Genomic DNA, 20,583 nt, shown 5'->3' with positions numbered 1-20,583 from the left:
AAAACATGGCCCTATGCAGATGATGGACCCACTTTGTGGAGCATAAAATGGTTCATTCAGAGACTTCAAAACAATGACGTGTAGAAATAGTAAATCATTATTTTCGTTAGTATTCATAACAGCGATAAAGATGTCCTGCCCCTTCGAAGTCATCAGTAAATCACGGTGCATCCTTGTTATTTGGGGAGGTTCAAGGTCAATATCCGGGTTCTGTAACAGTCGTTGTGAGAAAACAAGGGCGTACAAACATATTACGGGAACCGATTTTTATAGATATTCTACACCTTGAAAGACTAAAGAGTCATGTTCCAAAACACAGTGCAGTTTACAAAATGAAGTGTCTTGAAAAAGCCCATTGACCCACATTCATTCATTCATTCATTCATTCATTATCTATAACCGCTTATCCAATTCAGGGACGCAGTGGGTCCAGAGCCTACCTGGAATCATTGGGCGCAAGGCGGGAATACAACCTGGAGGGGGCGCTAGTCCTTCACAGGGCAACACACACACTCACACATTCACTCACACACTCACACCTACGGACACTTTTGAGTCACCAATCCACCTACCAACGTGTGTTTTTGGACTGTGGGAGGAAACCGGAGCACCCGGAGGAAACCCACGCAGACACAGGGAGAACACACCACACTCCTCACAGACAGTCACCCGGAGGAAACCCATGCAGACACAGGGAGAACACACCACACTCCTCACAGACAGTCACCCGGAGGAAACCCACGCAGACACAGGGAGAACACACCACACTCTTCACAGACAGTCACCCGGAGGAAACCCACGCAGACACTGAGAGAACACACCACACTCCTCACAGACAGTCACCTGGAGGAAACCCACGCAGACACAGGGAGAACACACCACACTCCTCACAGACAGTCACCCGGAGCGGGAATCGAACCCACAACCTGTCCCTGGAGCTGTGTGACTGCGACACTACCTGCTGCATCACTGTGCCGCCCTGACCCACATTAGTAAAGAAAAAAATAGACTTTGGTCCATGAGTTTTTTTTTTGTCTCAGTTTGTTGAGCAAATAAAGACTGACATAAAAGCATTGGAATTGGCTGAAGGTGGGAAAACTAACCTTAAGAGAGAGGCTCTTGGGAGATCCGATCAGTGCAGTTTGTCATTTCCCATATGGTGTTTAAAGCTGCACAGCGGAGGTGTGCTTGTGAAAAGCTGTCAAAACCCATGCGGTGCAATCTAAAGCCAGCATGAGACAGAGAGTCGATCGCAGTGACTGAACACACACATCACGAGTGGAGAAAAACACAGACCGATCTGAGCCAGACCTCGGTTTGGAGATTATGTGTTGTTTCGTTGGGTGTTAGTACGTGGACATATGTTCTGTTTCCTCTCTTTAAATGATGCGCACAATCTAACAATAGATTGAGCTAATAATGCTAACTGCTGAAGAAATTACAGACCTATAATCTATATTTCTGATTTTGTTTGTTGTTGGAAAAAGGTAGTAACATGGAGATAATAGATAGGATATGCTTTCATTGTGTTATTATCATAATAACAATATCTCCTGTTCTACTTACAAACAGCCGGACCCTCAGACTACGTTTGCTGCCGATGAGTAGCAGTGGCTGTAACTGTCGCTGTGTCTGAAACTGTGCCCTATTCATTATATAGTGCACTATTTAGGGGTTGCGCCATTTTGTAGTAGTGTCCGAAAACATAGTGGACAATTTTCAGTGCAGTCAAACAATTCCACAATGCACTGCAAAAAGCAGTGTACAACCAATATACACTAACAGATATCAGATTACCCATAATCCACTGCATTGTTTGATAAAAACGCACATGAGGTAGTGTCCGAAATCATTACTACCCTCCTGAGTTCAGTTCCCTATAATTGTGCACTATATAGTGAATAATTTAGGGAATAATGACTAGGCAGCCATTTTGGATACAGGGTGTGGCTAAATTCAAGATGGCGGCTAGTCAGGCCACCAAACGGCGTAGTGACAAATAAAACATTCTTCTTTTTGAGATTCCTGAAGCCACATGGGACTTAACTGGAAAGTTCTACATGCTTGGAGGAGTACACTATTATCCAATATCTACTCACATTAATTCATCCTTCTTTATTAAAGACTACACCTCAGCTGTGAAGTCTTTTGTCTTTTCACATGAGGAGCTATTAATAGAAGCTTGGTTGAGGCCACAGCATCGCATGGCCTTTATCATAAACCCTATTAGCCTGTGCCAGGGCGTGGGAACATTACAGAAAGGGGGTGAGGTGGGATACAATGCATCACAAAGCACTGGAGACACACAAAAGCATTAAAAGCAAAATATGTCTTAAAAGCATTGCTGGTGAAAACCAGGCCGACATTATGTGAGTTGGGTAAGAATTGATGGAGTCCTATGAGCTTTTACATAATGCAACTTAAGCTCTTGTTCTCCTGTATGTGTGGCTCTGTGTACTGAGGCCCCATCCACATGGATACCTTTATTTTTAAAAGCTGAGGTTTTTGTCTGTGTGGCCTCCCAGACACACGAAATCAGGGTTATAGGTCATTTTCAGAAATGCTGAGGTCACATAGCACGTCTGTCTCTGACTGAAATTCAAGCTTCTCTCCCTATATAGTAAAGTACGTAAGTCATTAAACTACAGTGTACATGCAGCTAGCACTGGATTTCAGATTCCCACGTATGAACAGGCTATAAATAATGCTGTATTAGAAATATATAATGCAATATTAAGGAATTTTATGACTTGTGTAGTGCACTAAATAGGGTGTATGGAGGGATTTGAGATTAAACCACTATTTCGCTCATTCGTCTTGTTTTTTTGAGGTCTGTTTTTAAGAGAGCCCCCTACTGGACTGGCATGATAATGCAACCATGTTCATATTCGTCTGGATGGAGATATTTTCAAAAACAGAGAAAGAAAATTTATCAGTTTTTACAGGTCTGTTTGGACAGGGCCTCAAATAAAACATTCATCCACCAGCATTGACTTGTCGTCTAGTGAGGGCCAGAAATGGATCCTGCTATTACATCATTCTGAGAGCTGGTGGTAGCCTGGGGAATTGAGGAACCGAGAATGTGTCATGGAGGGAACTGACGCTCTGAGCAATGTCCTGCTGAGAAACCCCATGGGGATGTCAGTTTGGCAGATGCCACCTAACAGAATGGTCTTCAATGTTAGTCAATGTTAGTTAATGCTACTCAAATCCTCACGGTCTAATCAGAAACAATAGCCATAAAGGAACCCCATAAGCCATTCCCGGCTCATTACCATTGCTCACCTGAAAGAAACTATCCGACCATGACCAAAAACCATCAAATAAGATTCTCTCGCTGTTCTGGGTACATCACAGATATCTACTTGCAATACCACACCTCCAGCTCCTGGCAAAGAGGACCCTCCAGCCTGGGGAAAGAGGTTGGCCTTGCCCTTAAGCGAGGGAGTGCCTTGCAGTCTGCGGGACCTGAACACACAAACACAAGACACAACTACAAACTTCCTAAAGGTGGGTTATAGGACCCTGTGGCCTATATCAGCCGAGCCAGTCGAGCCTTAACCCACCGCTGGTGAGTTGACGGTTGTGAGGTGTTCCCTTGCTTAAGGGCAAGGCCACCTTGGTCCTTCACACTGGAGTTTCCAAGGTTCAGGATATACCAGGTGTCCAAGAAGACTAGCTCTGTGGTAGCCACGGTGACTCTGCCTCCCTCCTCTGTCTCTGTATGTTGTTTGTGGACAGCGCTCAGGCCTCGCACTCCTAATTCAGCGCTTTAATTACAAACCAAGGCACACTCAAGTGCACAGCCACCCTCACACCCATTCATTATCCAACTCAGCACATTAAAACAGTGTGGACCAAGTGGAAAAGATTACAATTTACCCAGCATGCGCTCCTGAAGCAGCCGTCAGGCCCCCCGCCATTAAGAGCACAGGGCTGGAAAGGCACACTTTTATCACAGAGGACAGCCGAAGAGACAAACGAGGACATCAGTGACCTGTAATTTTGCACATCATGGACATGAAGTTTGTTAGTTTGTTCCTGTTATTTCTCCTCATTATTAATAATGGCCAGTTCCACCCACTAGCTCCCTGTTACAGTCCTATTACAGTTAGCACAACTTCTAACAAGCTCAACACACTTGGAGGAGAACACTTTCTGTGAAACGATTAATTTAGTTTGAATGTTATACACACACACACACACACACACACACAATAGCTAGCCTAAACAATAGCTTAACTCCAATAACTCAGGAGCTGCAGGATGGTTTCCCACATCAGTTTACAGCACTGTTTCTGTAATTCTACTTCATCTGTATAACAGAGTGTTTGTGTTGGTTTGGTGAAACAGCGCCACCAGTGGACGGGAGCTCAGTGAATGTAAAATAGCTACAAATCTTAACTTAGCCCATAAGAGCTCATGGTGACAGGTGTGTCACAGATCCTTTATAAAGTCTGGAAAGTTCCCTACACAGTTCCCTTGATCTTGTAGAAAGTAGTATCCACGCAGTAAATAATCCCCAACACAGAGGCACCTGCTATATTTGTTGATGCCAGTTTACTTCATTATTTTCAATTTCACTTCTTTGGGAAAAACAGTTGTACCTGAGTTGCTTTTGGCACCGAGCTGTTAACAGCTGCAAATAACATCAGATTCTACACAAAGAGTTCGGCGCGTCTCCCGGTTGTTCTCGCTCCAGCGCTCTTCTACAATTCTTCTTTTTAAAAAGCCTGCTTCTCTGTCCTTCTCTGTAAATACAAAGCAAGTTTAGATGTTTTTCGTTGCCTTCCCAAAGCAGAAATGGGAATGTTTAATTAAAAAACCCTCACATTGTTTCTTTCCCGTCTTGGCCCCTCTGTCTTTTGAACATCTGACGGATTCGAAGCCTTTTTATCTGGAGAAGCAGCTGCCGGAATCAAACGCGCCGCCGTGAGCAAACAACTCTCGATACAATTATGACGTCCAACAAGTCGAGGAGAAAAGGCTGATTGTGTGGAGATGTGTTCACGCGTTCTGTCAGATTCTGGAAGCAACGTGTTATTATCAAATACAAGAAGATAAGGAACATGAGACTCTCTGCTGATAAATATAACTCCTGCAGTTACATACACACTGCAGGAGAGAGGGGTGACCTGTGGTGGACTGTCCAGGGTGTGTTCCTTCCTTGCACATAATGATTAAAGAGTTTGGACCCATCGTGAATCAGATCCAGTTGAATGAATAGATGAATCAATCAATCAATCAAGGCAAAACTTATAACTGAAGGAACAAATTTATTGACTGAATGAATGAAGCAATAATCAAAGCTTGTATGAAAGAAAAAGAATGGTATGAATGATTAAAGTTATTATGAATGAGTTAATAGAGTTGGTATCAATGAATGAGTGAACAGAAGGAACGAAGGAAGGAATGAACAAACTAATGATGTTGGAATTAATGAATAAATGGATAATGTAGTATAAGCAGGAATATGAAGCGGTAATGAATGAATGAATGAATGAATGAATGAGTGAATGAATGAACCAATAAACAAGTGAATGAAAGAATGAACAGACAAGTGAATGAAAGAACAAATGAATGAGTGAATGCAAGAATGAACGAATGAAGAAAAGTACAACTGAATAAAAGAACAAACAAACAAACCACAGAATGAATTAAAGGACGAACAAATGAGTAAATGAAAGAATGAATGAACAACTGAACCAAAGAATGAATGAATGATCAAAGAAAAGTAGAAGGGAATGAAAAAACAAGTAAATGAAAGAATGATCAAAGTAAAGAGAAAAAAAAAAACAATGAACAAACAACCGAATGAAAGAACGGACAAACAAAGGAGTGAAAGAAAGAGTGAATGAATGAATTAACAAACAAACAAACACTGAACTGTAGCAGCACAGCTTCTGCTCTGCTTTATACAAGTTGCTGGAACATTGCTGTGAGGATCTGATAGCAGCCATGTGTGCTTTAGCGAGGCCAGGTCCACATGAGGTCTACCATTCCCAACTACAGCTCATTTGTTGCTGCACAATATCTGCACCATTCCTCACTGGTGATGTTCTGACCACAGGACCACTACATATACATCATACTGTAGAGGCCTAATGTCACCCCACTTCATTTTCAAACACAGCACACATTAAAAGCCCCTTCAGCTGGAGAGATTTGCACAGAAAGCGTGTGGCCAGATGCTTCAGGCATGTGTGTTGAATCCCATGCATCTATTCTCTGGGAGCATTAGGGCCCTGAGGGACCTGCTGTTACTTCTCTGGGCAGGGAATGAAATGAAAAGGGTGGGTTGAGAGCCCCGTGCAGATGACAGAGGGAGCTGCGCTCACTGCGGGAGCTCCGAGATGAATGAGAGGGATCGCACTCATGCATAAGTCATACTGTCTGAGGAGTAAACACTCAGAGCATTGGCGCTGTCCCAGAGGAGGAGAGGAGAGATGTGAGCCAAAAAGAAGGGACAGGTTGGAGAGGCAGAAATGAGAGACGGGTGGGAGAGGGAGACGGAAGGAATAAGCGAAAAGTTGAAGGACCATGGGAAAGAAACCATGGAGTACCATGATTGGAGAAACCGTTTGGAGAGGGTAGGTACGAGAGCCTGAAAGAAGATACAGTCAGGAGAGTTAGAAAGGAGAAGCTTTGGAGAGTCAGTTGGAGGAGGGGGTAGTTTGGAGAGAGAGGTTGGAGAGACAGTTTGAGGACAGAGGTTGGAGAGACAGTTTGAGGATGAGGAGGTTGGAGACACAGTTTGAGGATGAGGAGGTTGGAGAGACAGTTTGAGGACAGAGAGGTTGGAGAGACAGTTTGAGGACAGAGAGGTTGGAGAGACAGTTTGAGGACAGAGAGGTTGGAGAGACAGTTTGAGGACGAAGAGGTTGGAGAGACAGTTTGAGGACAGAGAGGTTGGAGAGACAGTTTGAGGACAGAGAGGTTGGAGACACAGTTTGAGGACAGAGAGGTTGGAGACACAGTTTGAGGACAGAGAGGTTGGAGACACATATTGATGATGAGGAGGTTGGAGAGACAGTTTGAGGACAGAGAGGTTGGAGAGACAGTTTGAGGACAGAGAGGTTGGAGAGACAGTTTGAGGACAGAGAGGTTGGAGAGACAGTTTGAGGACGAAGAGGTTGGAGAGACAGTTTGAGGACAGAGAGGTTGGAGAGACAGTTTGAGGACGAAGAGGTTGGAGACACAGTTTGAGGACAGAGAGGTTGGAGAGACAGTTTGAGGACAGAGAGGTTGGAGAGACAGTTTGAGGACAGAGAGGTTGGAGACACAGTTTGAGGACAGAGAGGTTGGAGAGACAGTTTGAGGACAGAAAGGTTGGAGAGACAGTTTGAGGACAGAAAGGTTGGAGAGACAGTTTGAGGACAGAGAGGTTGGAGAGACAGTTTGAGGACAGAGAGGTCGGAGAGACAGTTTGAGGACAGAGAGGTCGGAGAGACAGTTTGAGGACGAAGAGGTCGGAGAGACAGTTTGAGGACGAAGAGGTCGGAGAGACAGTTTGAGGACGAAGAGGTCGGAGAGACAGTTTGAGGACGAAGAGGTCGGAGAGACAGTTTGAGGACGAAGAGGTCGGAGAGACAGTTTGAGGACAGAGGTCGGAGAGACAGTTTGAGGATGAGGAGGTTGGAGACACAGTTTGAGGATGAGGAGGTTGAGGAGACAGTTTGAGGACAGAGAGGTTGGAGAGACAGTTTGAGGACAGAGAGGTTGGAGAGACAGTTTGAGGATGAAGAGGTTGGAGAGACAGTTTGAGGACAGAGAGGTTGGAGAGACAGTTTGAGGACAGAGAGGTTGGAGACACAGTTTGAGGACAGAGAGGTTGGAGACACAGTTTGAGGACAGAGAGGTTGGAGACACAGTTTGAGGACAGAGAGGTTGGAGACACAGTTTGAGGATGAGGAGGTTGGAGAGACAGTTTGAGGACAGAGAGGTTGGAGAGACAGTTTGAGGACAGAGAGGTTGGAGAGAGTTTGAGGACGAAGAGGTTGGAGAGACAGTTTGAGGACAGAGAGGTTGGAGAGACAGTTTGAGGACGAAGAGGTTGGAGACACAGTTTGAGGACAGAGAGGTTGGAGAGACAGTTTGAGGACAGAGAGGTTGGAGAGACAGTTTGAGGACAGAGAGGTTGGAGAGACAGTTTGAGGACAGAAAGGTTGGAGAGACAGTTTGAGGACAGAGAGGTTGGAGAGACAGTTTGAGGACAGAGAGGTTGGAGAGACAGTTTGAGGACAGAGAGGTTGGAGAGACAGTTTGAGGACAGAGAGGTTGGAGAGACAGTTTGAGGACAGAGAGGTTGGAGAGACAGTTTGAGGACGAAGAGGTTGGAGAGACAGTTTGAGGACAGAGAGGTTGGAGAGACAGTTTGAGGACAGAGAGGTTGGAGACACAGTTTGAGGACAGAGAGGTTGGAGACACAGTTTGAGGACAGAGAGGTTGGAGACACAGTTTGAGGACAGAGAGGTTGGAGACACAGTTTGAGGATGAGGAGGTTGGAGAGACAGTTTGAGGACAGAGAGGTTGGAGAGACAGTTTGAGGACAGAGAGGTTGGAGAGACAGTTTGAGGACAGAGAGGTTGGAGAGAGTTTGAGGACGAAGAGGTTGGAGAGACAGTTTGAGGACAGAGAGGTTGGAGAGACAGTTTGAGGACGAAGAGGTTGGAGACACAGTTTGAGGACAGAGAGGTTGGAGAGACAGTTTGAGGACAGAGAGGTTGGAGAGACAGTTTGAGGACAGAAAGGTTGGAGAGACAGTTTGAGGACAGAAAGGTTGGAGAGACAGTTTGAGGACAGAGAGGTCGGAGAGACAGTTTGAGGACAGAGAGGTCGGAGAGACAGTTTGAGGACAGAGAGGTCGGAGAGACAGTTTGAGGACAGAGAGGTCGGAGAGACAGTTTGAGGACAGAGAGGTCGGAGAGACAGTTTGAGGACGAAGAGGTCGGAGAGACAGTTTGAGGACGAAGAGGTCGGAGAGACAGTTTGAGGACGAAGAGGTCGGAGACACAGTTTGAGGACGAAGAGGTCGGAGACACAGTTTGAGGACAGAGAGGTCGGAGACACAGTTTGAGGACAGAGAGGTCGGAGAGACAGTTTGAGGACAGAGAGGTCGGAGAGACAGTTTGAGGACGAAGAGGTTGGAGACACAGTTTGAGGACAGAGAGGTTGGAGAGACAGTTTGAGGACAGAGAGGTTGGAGAGACAGTTTGAGGACAGAGAGGTTGGAGAGACAGTTTGAGGACAGAGAGGTTGGAGAGACAGTTTGAGGACAGAGAGGTTGGAGAGACAGTTTGAGGACAGAGAGGTTGGAGAGACAGTTTGAGGACAGAGAGGTTGGAGAGACAGTTTGAGGACAGAAAGGTTGGAGAGACAGTTTGAGGACAGAGAGGTTGGAGAGACAGTTTGAGGACAGAGAGGTTGGAGAGACAGTTTGAGGACAGAGAGGTTGGAGAGACAGTTTGAGGACAGAGAGGTTGGAGAGACAGTTTGAGGACAGAGAGGTTGGAGAGACAGTTTGAGGACGAAGAGGTTGGAGAGACAGTTTGAGGACAGAGAGGTTGGAGAGACAGTTTGAGGACAGAGAGGTTGGAGACACAGTTTGAGGACAGAGAGGTTGGAGACACAGTTTGAGGACAGAGAGGTTGGAGACACAGTTTGAGGATGAGGAGGTTGGAGAGACAGTTTGAGGACAGAGAGGTTGGAGAGACAGTTTGAGGACAGAGAGGTTGGAGAGACAGTTTGAGGACAGAGAGGTTGGAGAGAGTTTGAGGACGAAGAGGTTGGAGAGACAGTTTGAGGACAGAGAGGTTGGAGAGACAGTTTGAGGACGAAGAGGTTGGAGACACAGTTTGAGGACAGAGAGGTTGGAGAGACAGTTTGAGGACAGAGAGGTTGGAGAGACAGTTTGAGGACAGAAAGGTTGGAGAGACAGTTTGAGGACAGAAAGGTTGGAGAGACAGTTTGAGGACAGAGAGGTTGGAGAGACAGTTTGAGGACAGAGAGGTTGGAGAGACAGTTTGAGGACAGAGAGGTCGGAGAGACAGTTTGAGGACAGAGAGGTCGGAGAGACAGTTTGAGGACAGAGAGGTCGGAGAGACAGTTTGAGGACGAAGAGGTCGGAGAGACAGTTTGAGGACGAAGAGGTCGGAGAGACAGTTTGAGGACGAAGAGGTCGGAGACACAGTTTGAGGACGAAGAGGTCGGAGACACAGTTTGAGGACAGAGAGGTCGGAGACACAGTTTGAGGACAGAGAGGTTGGAGAGACAGTTTGAGGACAGAGAGGTTGGAGAGACAGTTTGAGGACGAAGAGGTTGGAGACACAGTTTGAGGACAGAGAGGTTGGAGAGACAGTTTGAGGACAGAGAGGTTGGAGAGACAGTTTGAGGACAGAGAGGTTGGAGAGACAGTTTGAGGACAGAGAGGTTGGAGAGACAGTTTGAGGACAGAGAGGTTGGAGAGAGTTTGAGGACGAAGAGGTTGGAGAGACAGTTTGAGGACAGAGAGGTTGGAGAGACAGTTTGAGGACGAAGAGGTTGGAGACACAGTTTGAGGACAGAGAGGTTGGAGAGACAGTTTGAGGACAGAGAGGTTGGAGAGACAGTTTGAGGACAGAGAGGTTGGAGAGACAGTTTGAGGACAGAAAGGTTGGAGAGACAGTTTGAGGACAGAGAGGTTGGAGAGACAGTTTGAGGACAGAGAGGTTGGAGAGACAGTTTGAGGACAGAGAGGTTGGAGAGACAGTTTGAGGACAGAGAGGTTGGAGAGACAGTTTGAGGACGAAGAGGTTGGAGAGACAGTTTGAGGACAGAGAGGTTGGAGAGACAGTTTGAGGACAGAGAGGTTGGAGACACAGTTTGAGGACAGAGAGGTTGGAGACACAGTTTGAGGACAGAGAGGTTGGAGACACAGTTTGAGGACAGAGAGGTTGGAGACACAGTTTGAGGATGAGGAGGTTGGAGAGACAGTTTGAGGACAGAGAGGTTGGAGAGACAGTTTGAGGACAGAGAGGTTGGAGAGACAGTTTGAGGACAGAGAGGTTGGAGAGAGTTTGAGGACGAAGAGGTTGGAGAGACAGTTTGAGGACAGAGAGGTTGGAGAGACAGTTTGAGGACGAAGAGGTTGGAGACACAGTTTGAGGACAGAGAGGTTGGAGAGACAGTTTGAGGACAGAGAGGTTGGAGAGACAGTTTGAGGACAGAAAGGTTGGAGAGACAGTTTGAGGACAGAGAGGTTGGAGAGACAGTTTGAGGACAGAGAGGTTGGAGAGACAGTTTGAGGACAGAGAGGTCGGAGAGACAGTTTGAGGACAGAGAGGTCGGAGAGACAGTTTGAGGACAGAGAGGTCGGAGAGACAGTTTGAGGATGAAGAGGTCGGAGAGACAGTTTGAGGACGAAGAGGTCGGAGACACAGTTTGAGGACGAAGAGGTCGGAGACACAGTTTGAGGACAGAGAGGTCGGAGACACAGTTTGAGGACAGAGAGGTTGGAGAGACAGTTTGAGGACAGAGAGGTTGGAGAGACAGTTTGAGGACAGAGAGGTTGGAGAGACAGTTTGAGGACAGAGAGGTTGGAGAGACAGTTTGAGGACAGAGAGGTTGGAGAGACAGTTTGAAGACAGAGAGGTTGGAGAGACAGTTTGAGGATGAAGAGGTTGGAGACACAGTTTGAGGACAGAGAGGTTGGAGAGACAGTTTGAGGACAGAGAGGTTGGAGAGACAGTTTGAGGACAGAGAGGTTGGAGAGACAGTTTGAGGATGAAGAGGTTGGAGACACAGTTTGAGGACAGAGAGGTTGGAGAGACAGTTTGAGGACAGAGAGGTTGGAGAGACAGTTTGAGGACAGAGAGGTTGGAGAGACAGTTTGAGGACGAAGAGGTTGGAGAGACAGTTTGAGGACGAAGAGGTTGGAGACACAGTTTGAGGACAGAGAGGTTGGAGAGACAGTTTGAGGACAGAGAGGTTGGAGAGACAGTTTGAGGACAGAGAGGTTGGAGAGACAGTTTGAGGACAGAGAGGTTGGAGAGACAGTTTGAGGACAGAGAGGTTGGAGAGACAGTTTGAGGATGAAGAGGTTGGAGACACAGTTTGAGGACAGAGAGGTTGGAGAGACAGTTTGAGGACAGAGAGTTTGGAGAGACAGTTTGAGGACAGAGAGGTTGGAGACACAGTTTGAGGACAGAGGTTGGAGAGACAATTTGAGGACAGAGAGGGTGGAGAGACACTTTGAGGACAGAGAGGGTGGAGAGACACTTGAGACAGAGTCCTTGAGGTGGAGTTCATAAAAAGGAAAGAGTTACGTTTCAGAAAGGAAGGATTATTTGGAGATTCTGAAAAAGAAGACACTCTGAACGCTCAGGCAGATGACAGACAGATTTGTGAGCCAAAAGACATGAGAGTCTTCAAGAAGAGAAGTGGGAGACCCTGAAAGGAGGCATGATTTGGAGAGCACTGGAGAAGAAACAAGTTCTAGAAGAGGATCCGCATGGGGTCCCCTTTTTTAATCAAGTCCCGGATCTGTAACAACAGGCACTCAGTCCTCCAGATTCCAGATAAGAGCTGTAGACAGCATTGCTATTCCAGGAGATCACAGGACTGCATTCATCCCTCTCCTCCCTCCATCCCCCTTCCTCTCCCCCTCTCCCAGTCGAGTGGTAAAACTCAGTCTGTCAGACACAGCTCGGGGACCGTGACGATCAAAAAGTCGTCTGATCCAATCAAGCCTCCCTCGCAGAGACAGGAGAGCCCTAATTGAGAGATTCTTTCAAAGTCTGGGGGGTGTCAGCTCAGAGCAGAGGGAGAGATGTGTGGGACAGGAAAGCCAGAGCATCTTAATGAACATGTCTGAAGTGTTGGAGCTGGGTGCAAATCAGCGCATGCATATTATATCCAGGGTTACCGGGAAAGGCCACTGCTGTCCCTCAGGTACAGTGGATATGTCAGGCAGTGCCGGAGGACATTCTAGATCCTTGTGGTAACAAAGAGCATAGGACAACGACTGGTTTGAGTGATAGCACACGCTGAGTACGTTCCTGATGTTCCTACTTTGTTCCCAGAAGGTGCACTGTGCCAAAACAAAACGTTCTCCTAAAATGAGTGCACATAGGACTAGAAGAAGCAGGACAGTGCCTAGTTGCATAAAACACCTTTTCCCTTAAGTGTGTTGCATAAAACCCCTCAGTCGTTTCACTTAACTATGGGTGAATGGTAAGGGATTTACTGCAGTGACTGAGGTTTTGCTGCAGTAAAGTTGCACTGTTTCCATGACAACGACAATAACCCCGCAAACACGTGGAAACCCGTGTTCTGGTGAGTTGTGCTGCCTCATCGAAATGTGTTGCTCTTCAGCTCTGGGCATGATCAGACCCAAAAATATTAACGTTTTCTGGTGTTTTACGTGATAAATCTGTTTTTCTGCTGCGCATTATTGTTTTTTCTTATTTCATATTTAAGGTGAGGTTTGGTGTTCCTTCAATAATCTGAGGGAGTTGACAGTTAAGGAACCTTATACAACACTTAATGGTTTTTAAGAAACTTAAGGTACATTCATTACTTAAGGCAAAGTTAAAAGGGTTATAACGATTTCCCTTAAGAAAGCCCTTAGGTACCACTTGAGGCATATTTTCTACAACACACTTAACTTTAAGGGACATTTAAGAGAAATCCTAAGGTATTCAGGACAATTCCAAGCAATGATTTATTTGGATCCTTAGTTATTCACAATGTCCACTGGTGGCGCCATTTACTAAATCCCAAAGAAGAGTTACAGAAACAGTGCTGTAAACGGCCGTGGGAGAGAATTACAACAGCAGACAATCCTGCAGCTTCTGACCTTCTTGAGATTAGGTAAGAGTTAGGATTGTGACTTGCCTTAGATCTGTACGTCATTGAAGGTTGGACTATATTTGGTACACATTGGACGAATCCTGGGAACAGTCTATTAATCAAATTTCAATTCACCTTGAGACCAGGCTGGTCAATACATTTACATTGTTCCTCATGTTACACATGTGGTTAGGGAAGTGTGCTTAAGATCAAAATGGTCGCCGGTATGTTCGCCAAGACCTGCAAAAAATTGAGGTCGGCGAGTGAAGGATCTGCACAGTGTCCTCCCTCAACATCCATGGCTGACATCCCCTCAAACTGCTCCCCAGGTGCTGAGGGGGGAGGTTATGTACATAGAGCGTATGTGTTAAATACAAAGGCTACATTTAATTGTATTGCTGTGCAATGGTACACCCTTAAAAATGATGGTACCCCAAAGGAACCTTTTGCATTAGGAAAGTATTCCTCAGATTGATGGTTCTATACAGCCCCTTTAAGAAACGGTTTGTGGTGCCATATAGAACCATTTCCTTTAATAAAGAACCCTTGTAGAACCATCTTTAAGGGCGTAATTAAAGCATGCTAAAGCATAGTTACAAAACAGTGCTAACAGAGTGTGTCTATTACCCGTGTAATAACTCCCTCCTTTTCCCCGTACAGGAAGGTGAGTGTACACTGCAGTAAACCCAGTGTTCTTAACGCCCACTTTTCTGGCTCCATTGTTTCTCTCCTGTCCTCTTCATTAGCCACAGCTGTGTTTCCAGGCAGAACTGCCTTTTTAACAATAAAAACAGTCACTGTGATTTCTCGGTTGGATTTATTTGCACTTTCTGAGCCTTCCTACCTCTCTGCAGTCTTTTTTTTTCCACTAACAATATGAAAACAGTGCTTCAGACCCACAGAATGCTTATTGTCTGTGGCAAAATGAAGGTTTTTTTATTATTTTATTTTTGACTGCATAAACTAGCCCCCCGCCTGGAAACAAAAGGCAATAAAATGGCATTGATTGAATCTCCCATAAAAGGCTCCCAGGCCCGAGCACAGGCTACGCTGCTCTCAGGGGTCAGCGGCTAGAATTAGGCCCAGTGAAGCTCATTGAAATTCATTGAACTTCTGCTGAAAATTTTTTTTCCCCCTGTAATGAGCACAGAGACCCTATGAATCTGGCTGCAGTGTGTGTTTAGCATAATTAAGGCCGGCTCCAGCCAGCTTGGTGTGTGTCTGTGACTGTTTCAAACTCATGGAGGCTTTATCAGAATCTTGTAGCAGCATGTTATTGGAGAACAGTTGGAGATTGTACTCATCTGAAGCACAGCTTTGGGCTGTTGTTTTCAAAACAATGATTAATTTCCAAACTACCATCCTGGATATTATTTTGGTAATGGTCATTTGTTGATGACTGAATATCTGCATCTTCAAAAAGACAGTGAATCTGGCAAGGTACCCAACCTACGCTAGACCATAGCTTAGTCTGATGCTAACATGATTAAAAGGTGCAAAGTGTAAGATTTAGGGGAATGGATTTGCAGAAATTAATTGTGGTATGTTGTCATTAGTGTAAGATGGCACGGTGGCGCAGCAGGTAGGTGTCGCAGTCACACAGCTCCAGGGACCTGGAGGTTGTGGGTTCGATTCCCACTCCGGGTGACTGTCTGTGAGGAGTGTGGTGTGTTCTCCCCGTGTCTGTGTGGGTTTCCTCCGGGTGCCTGTCTGTGAGGAGTGTGGTGTGTTCCCCCTGTGTCTGTGTGGGTTTCCTCCGGGTGCCTGTCTGTGAGGAGTGTGGTGTGTTCTCCCTGTGTCTGTGTGGGTTTCCTTCGGGTGACTGTCTGTGAGGAGTGTGGTGTGTTCTCCCTGTGTCTGTGTGGGTTTCCTCTGGGTGACTGTCTGTGAGGAGTGTGGTGTGTTCTCCCTGTGTCTGCGTGGGTTTCCTCCGGGTGACTGTCTGTGAGGAGTGTGGTGTGTTCACCCTGTGTCTGCGTGGGTTTCCTCCGGGTGACTGTCTGTGAGGAGTGTGGTGTGTTCTCCCTGTGTCTGCGTGGGTTTCCTCCGGGTGACTGTCTGTGAGGAGTGTGGTGTGTTCACCCTGTGTCTGCGTGGGTTTCCTCCGGGTGACTGTCTGTGAGGAGTGTGGTGTGTTCTCCCTGTGTCTGCGTGGGTTTCCTCCGGGTGACTGTCTGTGAGGAGTGTGGTTTGTTCTCCCTGTGTCTGTGTGGGTTTCCTCCTGGTGACTGTCTGTGAGGAGTGTGGTGTGTTCTCCCTGTGTCTGCGTGGGGTCCTCCGGGTGACTGTCTGTGAGGAGTGTGGTGTGTTCTCCCTGTGTCTGTGTGGGTTTCCTCCGGGTGCTCTGGTTTCCTCCCACAGTCCAAAAAAACACACATTGGTAGGTGGATAGGCGACTCAAAAGTGTCTGTAGGTGTGAGTGAATGTGTGTCTGTGTTGCCCTGTGAAGGACTGGCGTCCCCTCCAGGGTGTATTCCCGCCTTGCGCCCAATGATTCCAGGTAGGCTCTGGACCCACCGCGACCCTGAATTGGATAAGGGTTACAGATAATGAATGAATGAATGTCATTAGAGTAAATGTAAATAGCTGTGTTTCCATTGGCTTAGAATAGGCCCTGAATATTAACACAGGGAGCGAATCCTATTTCATGTTCCTATTTCATCCCATTTCAATCCACTTCCATGTTGTGCTTCATTATCTCTACAGTAGCCTACAATGGACAAACCAAAAAGTCCCGCCAGAGAACGCCTTCTGAGGTTTTATTTTGGATTAGTCGCTTGGAAAAGAGCGAGGGAGTGGTATTTAATCGTTTTCAGTTTGCAACCTCACCATTACGTGCTGCTAGATCTTACAGACTGCACCTTTAAAGGCAAAGATAGAACATCAGTCAAGAAAACAGTTTGAACCAGAACCTGAGCAGGATGGTTTTAACTGTTCCTATTGTAGCTATTTTCTTCTAGAATAATAACTGGGGGATCTGGAGCCCACCAACCCACACACTGTGAAACAAGACCATCCAGTCAGCTCTCTGTGGGCTGCTTCAATCAGAAAACGTGGGATAAAGTCATTCTGATTCTGTGCTGCTTCTTACATAGACTTCAGAGACTTTATAATAGTCCTGCCTTGTTCTCTGGTTCTCTGCAATCACAGAGCACAAAGACGAGGTCAAACAGGGAAACACAAACAAAAAGAGAGCAGAGAAAAATACAAGCACTGAAAATAAAGATAAGAGAAAAGAGAAACAAGTGAAAACAGCTAAAAAATACAGCTTCTGCTCCTCGCTCCTCACTGCTGTGCACTCGGGGTCGGGGTGAACAGCGAGCGGCTCGTTATCATTTAAAGGAACAGGTGCTGAAACTGATCCTTGTGGTATTTTGACTAAAAGCAGGTCACAGATGTTTCATTAAGACCCAGTACCTTTAGTGAGTGATGATACACCACTGTGGGACTGTTTTTTTCTGATCATAGTGATACCTCCATGTCTCGTCTGTGTGCTGCAATCTGCCGTCTCCGTAACAAGCTCAGCCTGTTGAATCTTTCATAGTGTTTTAATATTTGAAAATTGAGCCGAGTAATTCCCCCTCAGGTGTCAAGCGCTCCGTGTGGTTCCTGGGGGGACGGAGGAAGGAGGTGGGGAAGGGAAGGGATAAATAATTCCGGTTCTCGCATGCCGGAGCGGTAAATCTCTGGCTGACAGATAAGGAGGCTCACCCGGGCTGCTGTTTTTTTTGTTGTTTTGTTTTTTTTAATTATCCGCAGTGTGAGCAGAAAGGAGACGTCAGAGGGACAGACCGAGGCATTGTGGGTCGATGCTATCTGCGCTGTGGCCTGTCTAAAGGTCCAAGTCATCAGGGGGCTCTAATCCAGTTTATCCCTGTGGGGGCCTAGCTGTTAAGCCAGAGTCTAATCAATCGGTCGATTGTTCCCTGACCTTGACCGGGGGAGTAATGCGATTAGTCGGGGAACTGCCATTCAAACTGCGGCCCCTACGACGGAGTCGTCCACTGATGGACAGAATACAGTATCCTGCGCTGAAGTATTTTTACGTAGATAGGCGCCTAGTTTAGATCCAGAGTCGGAGGCACGTGCACTTAGAATGTCCCCCTAATTCCCTCTAAGAGGAAGGAAATGTGCATGGCAGCTGAGGTGTGTGTGGGTAGTGTGTGAACTCAATACCAACTTCAAATGAGAGCAAATTCAAATGATTTAATTCAAGCCCAAGTCCAAAAGACTCAGTTCAAGTCTAAATGAGACTAAATCTAACGCAGAGGCTAAATCCTTTTAAAGACCAAGTCTAAAAAGCACATCTTTATCTGTGTCCGGTGTGAAATACTGCAGATATGTCATGGCTTTTTATGATTCTGCAAAAGCTGCACAATTCCTCATAATAAAAACACACCTCCTTCCACAAAGATAAATCCATCATGGACTAAAGTGTCTCTGCGTTTAACAGCACTCTACAGCGGTCGAACAAACCCGAAGAAGGAAGTAAAAAGGAGGTAGTTCATGACTTTAAACCATAGTGGGATTCAGTGGGAGGTCTGAGACACTATAAAACACCTGAAGTCTGGATGAGTGCAGATCACATGGACCTCATCTGGACCTTGTTGTCTTGGTGATCCTACTTTCAGGGTAATGATAAATGACAATAGATGAGTGGCACTCTCCTAAGGCAATGAGAGAGAGAGAGAGAGAGAGAGAGAGAGAGAGAGAGAGAGAGAGAGAGAGAGAAAGGGGAAAGGTTTTAAGGCTGATTATTCAAACTGGGTTGCCAGAAATTTACATGAACATCCACATACATAAAATACATTCATTCATTCATTCATTCATTCAATGTCTGTAACCGCTTATCCAGTTCAGGGTCACGGTGGGTCCACACTCCTCACAGACAGTCACCCAGAGGAAACCCACGCAGACACAGGGAGAACACACCACGCTCCTCACAGACAGTCACCCGGAGGAAACCCACGCAGACACAGAGAGAACACACCACACTCTTCACAGACAGTCACCCGGAGGAAACCCACGCAGACACAGGGAGAACACACCACACTCCTCACAGACAGTCACCCGGAGGAAACCCACGCAGACACAGAGAGAACACACCACACTCCTCACAGACAGTCACCCGGAGGAAACCCACGCAGACACAGAGAGAACACACCAGACTCCTCACAGACAGTCACCCGGAGGAAACCCACACAGACACAGAGAGAACACACCACACTCCTCACAGACAGTCACCTGGAGCGGGACTTGAACCCATAACCTCCAGGTCCCTGGAGCTGTGTGACAGAGACACTAACTGCTGCACCACCGCGCCGCCCTTTAGTGAAAACGAAAGAGACAAAAGGAAAGGGAAAACAGAGAGAGGGTTTGTATTGTATCTGGGGCAATGAAAATAGGCTAATGACACAACAACACTCTGAGCACAAGCAAAACCAGGCCAAGATCTTCATTTACGATGGGGGAAAGTCCCAGGTTCTGTCGATAATTGGTTTGGACGAGTATTTTTGCGTCGGTTTGAGCTTCTCTGTTATTGTCCGTCTGTACCACCGCGATGTAATAAGCCCAGTTTACACCTAATGAATTCACATGATCTGTGATAAACAAACGCACTCGCTTCTGAATCCACAACAAACGCAGCGTTATCCAGCTGTGACAGCTGTGTGGAGACACAAGCTGAAACACAAATCTAATCCTGAACAACACACACACACACACATTTAATGATAAACGCAGCAACAAGACGACCGTCTGGCAAGAAAACAGACAAAAACAAGAGGGAAAAAAAACAAAACCAGACAGCAGTCGGTATGATGAGGAAGGATTTGGCTCCATTGTTAGAGCGGATGAAGGCTGAGATGGAAGCAGCCCCCAATTAAAGCGGACGCTTCAGCCAGATATGCCACTCTTTTCCAAGTCACTGGGTTATTTATTTTATAAAGTCCATAGCCTACACTCTCACTTTCCTCATGTGCTTTTCCCTGATGAGGTGATGATGGCTCTCCACAGCCCAAGAGGTCATCATCCATTTCCCCAGACCATCTTTCAGCCGCTCTGTGTTCACAAATGACCAGTCCATTCCCAACAATCCTGTCCATTTACTCCATATATGGAAACTAAGGTCTATAAACAGCCTCTGGGGAATTCAGTGCATCTGTGATGTCATGGAAACCAAGCCCTTTCTACACTCACTGACTGTATACATGCATTTTGTAGCTCTACAATTACAAGCTGTTGTCCTTCTTTTGCTCCGCCCCCAGAGGACCATCATAGAGCAAGTATTATTTGGGTAGTGCACATTTGGGTAGTTGTGTATGGTGGACTGTAATCAGGGGGCAAATAAAGTATGCGGAGCAACAGGTGGACTACAGTCCGTGCTCCTTTCTGGACGGTGGAGCTCAGAGAAACAAGGAGGTGGTCATAATGTTGTGGCTGATTGGTGTGTATATGTCACATGACACAGTGTCTGAGTCTACCTCCAGCCCAGGGAGCGCTCACAGACCAGAGACGTCTTTTCCAGGGCCTGTCTCTCCTGAGTCACTGGTTCGGTTTCTAGATAAATCTATTCATTTTTACTGTCCATCAAATGACCGCCGTGTGGCGATTAAAGGGGTATTCCACATTCAGAACTGATGCCTTGTATAAAAACATTCACACTGGCTGAAGGTATGTCCCCATGTGTGTCCAGTCCATGTTTTTTAAAGGTCTTTATGCTCACTAAGGGGACACTAGGTGTAAGTATGACGGCTC

The sequence above is a fragment of the Hoplias malabaricus genome, chromosome 18, assembly GCF_029633855.1.
Source record: "Hoplias malabaricus isolate fHopMal1 chromosome 18, fHopMal1.hap1, whole genome shotgun sequence".
Lineage (NCBI taxonomy): Eukaryota > Metazoa > Chordata > Actinopteri > Characiformes > Erythrinidae > Hoplias > Hoplias malabaricus.
The sequence above is the reverse complement of the archived record's forward strand: the minus strand, read 5'-3'. Positions refer to the sequence as shown.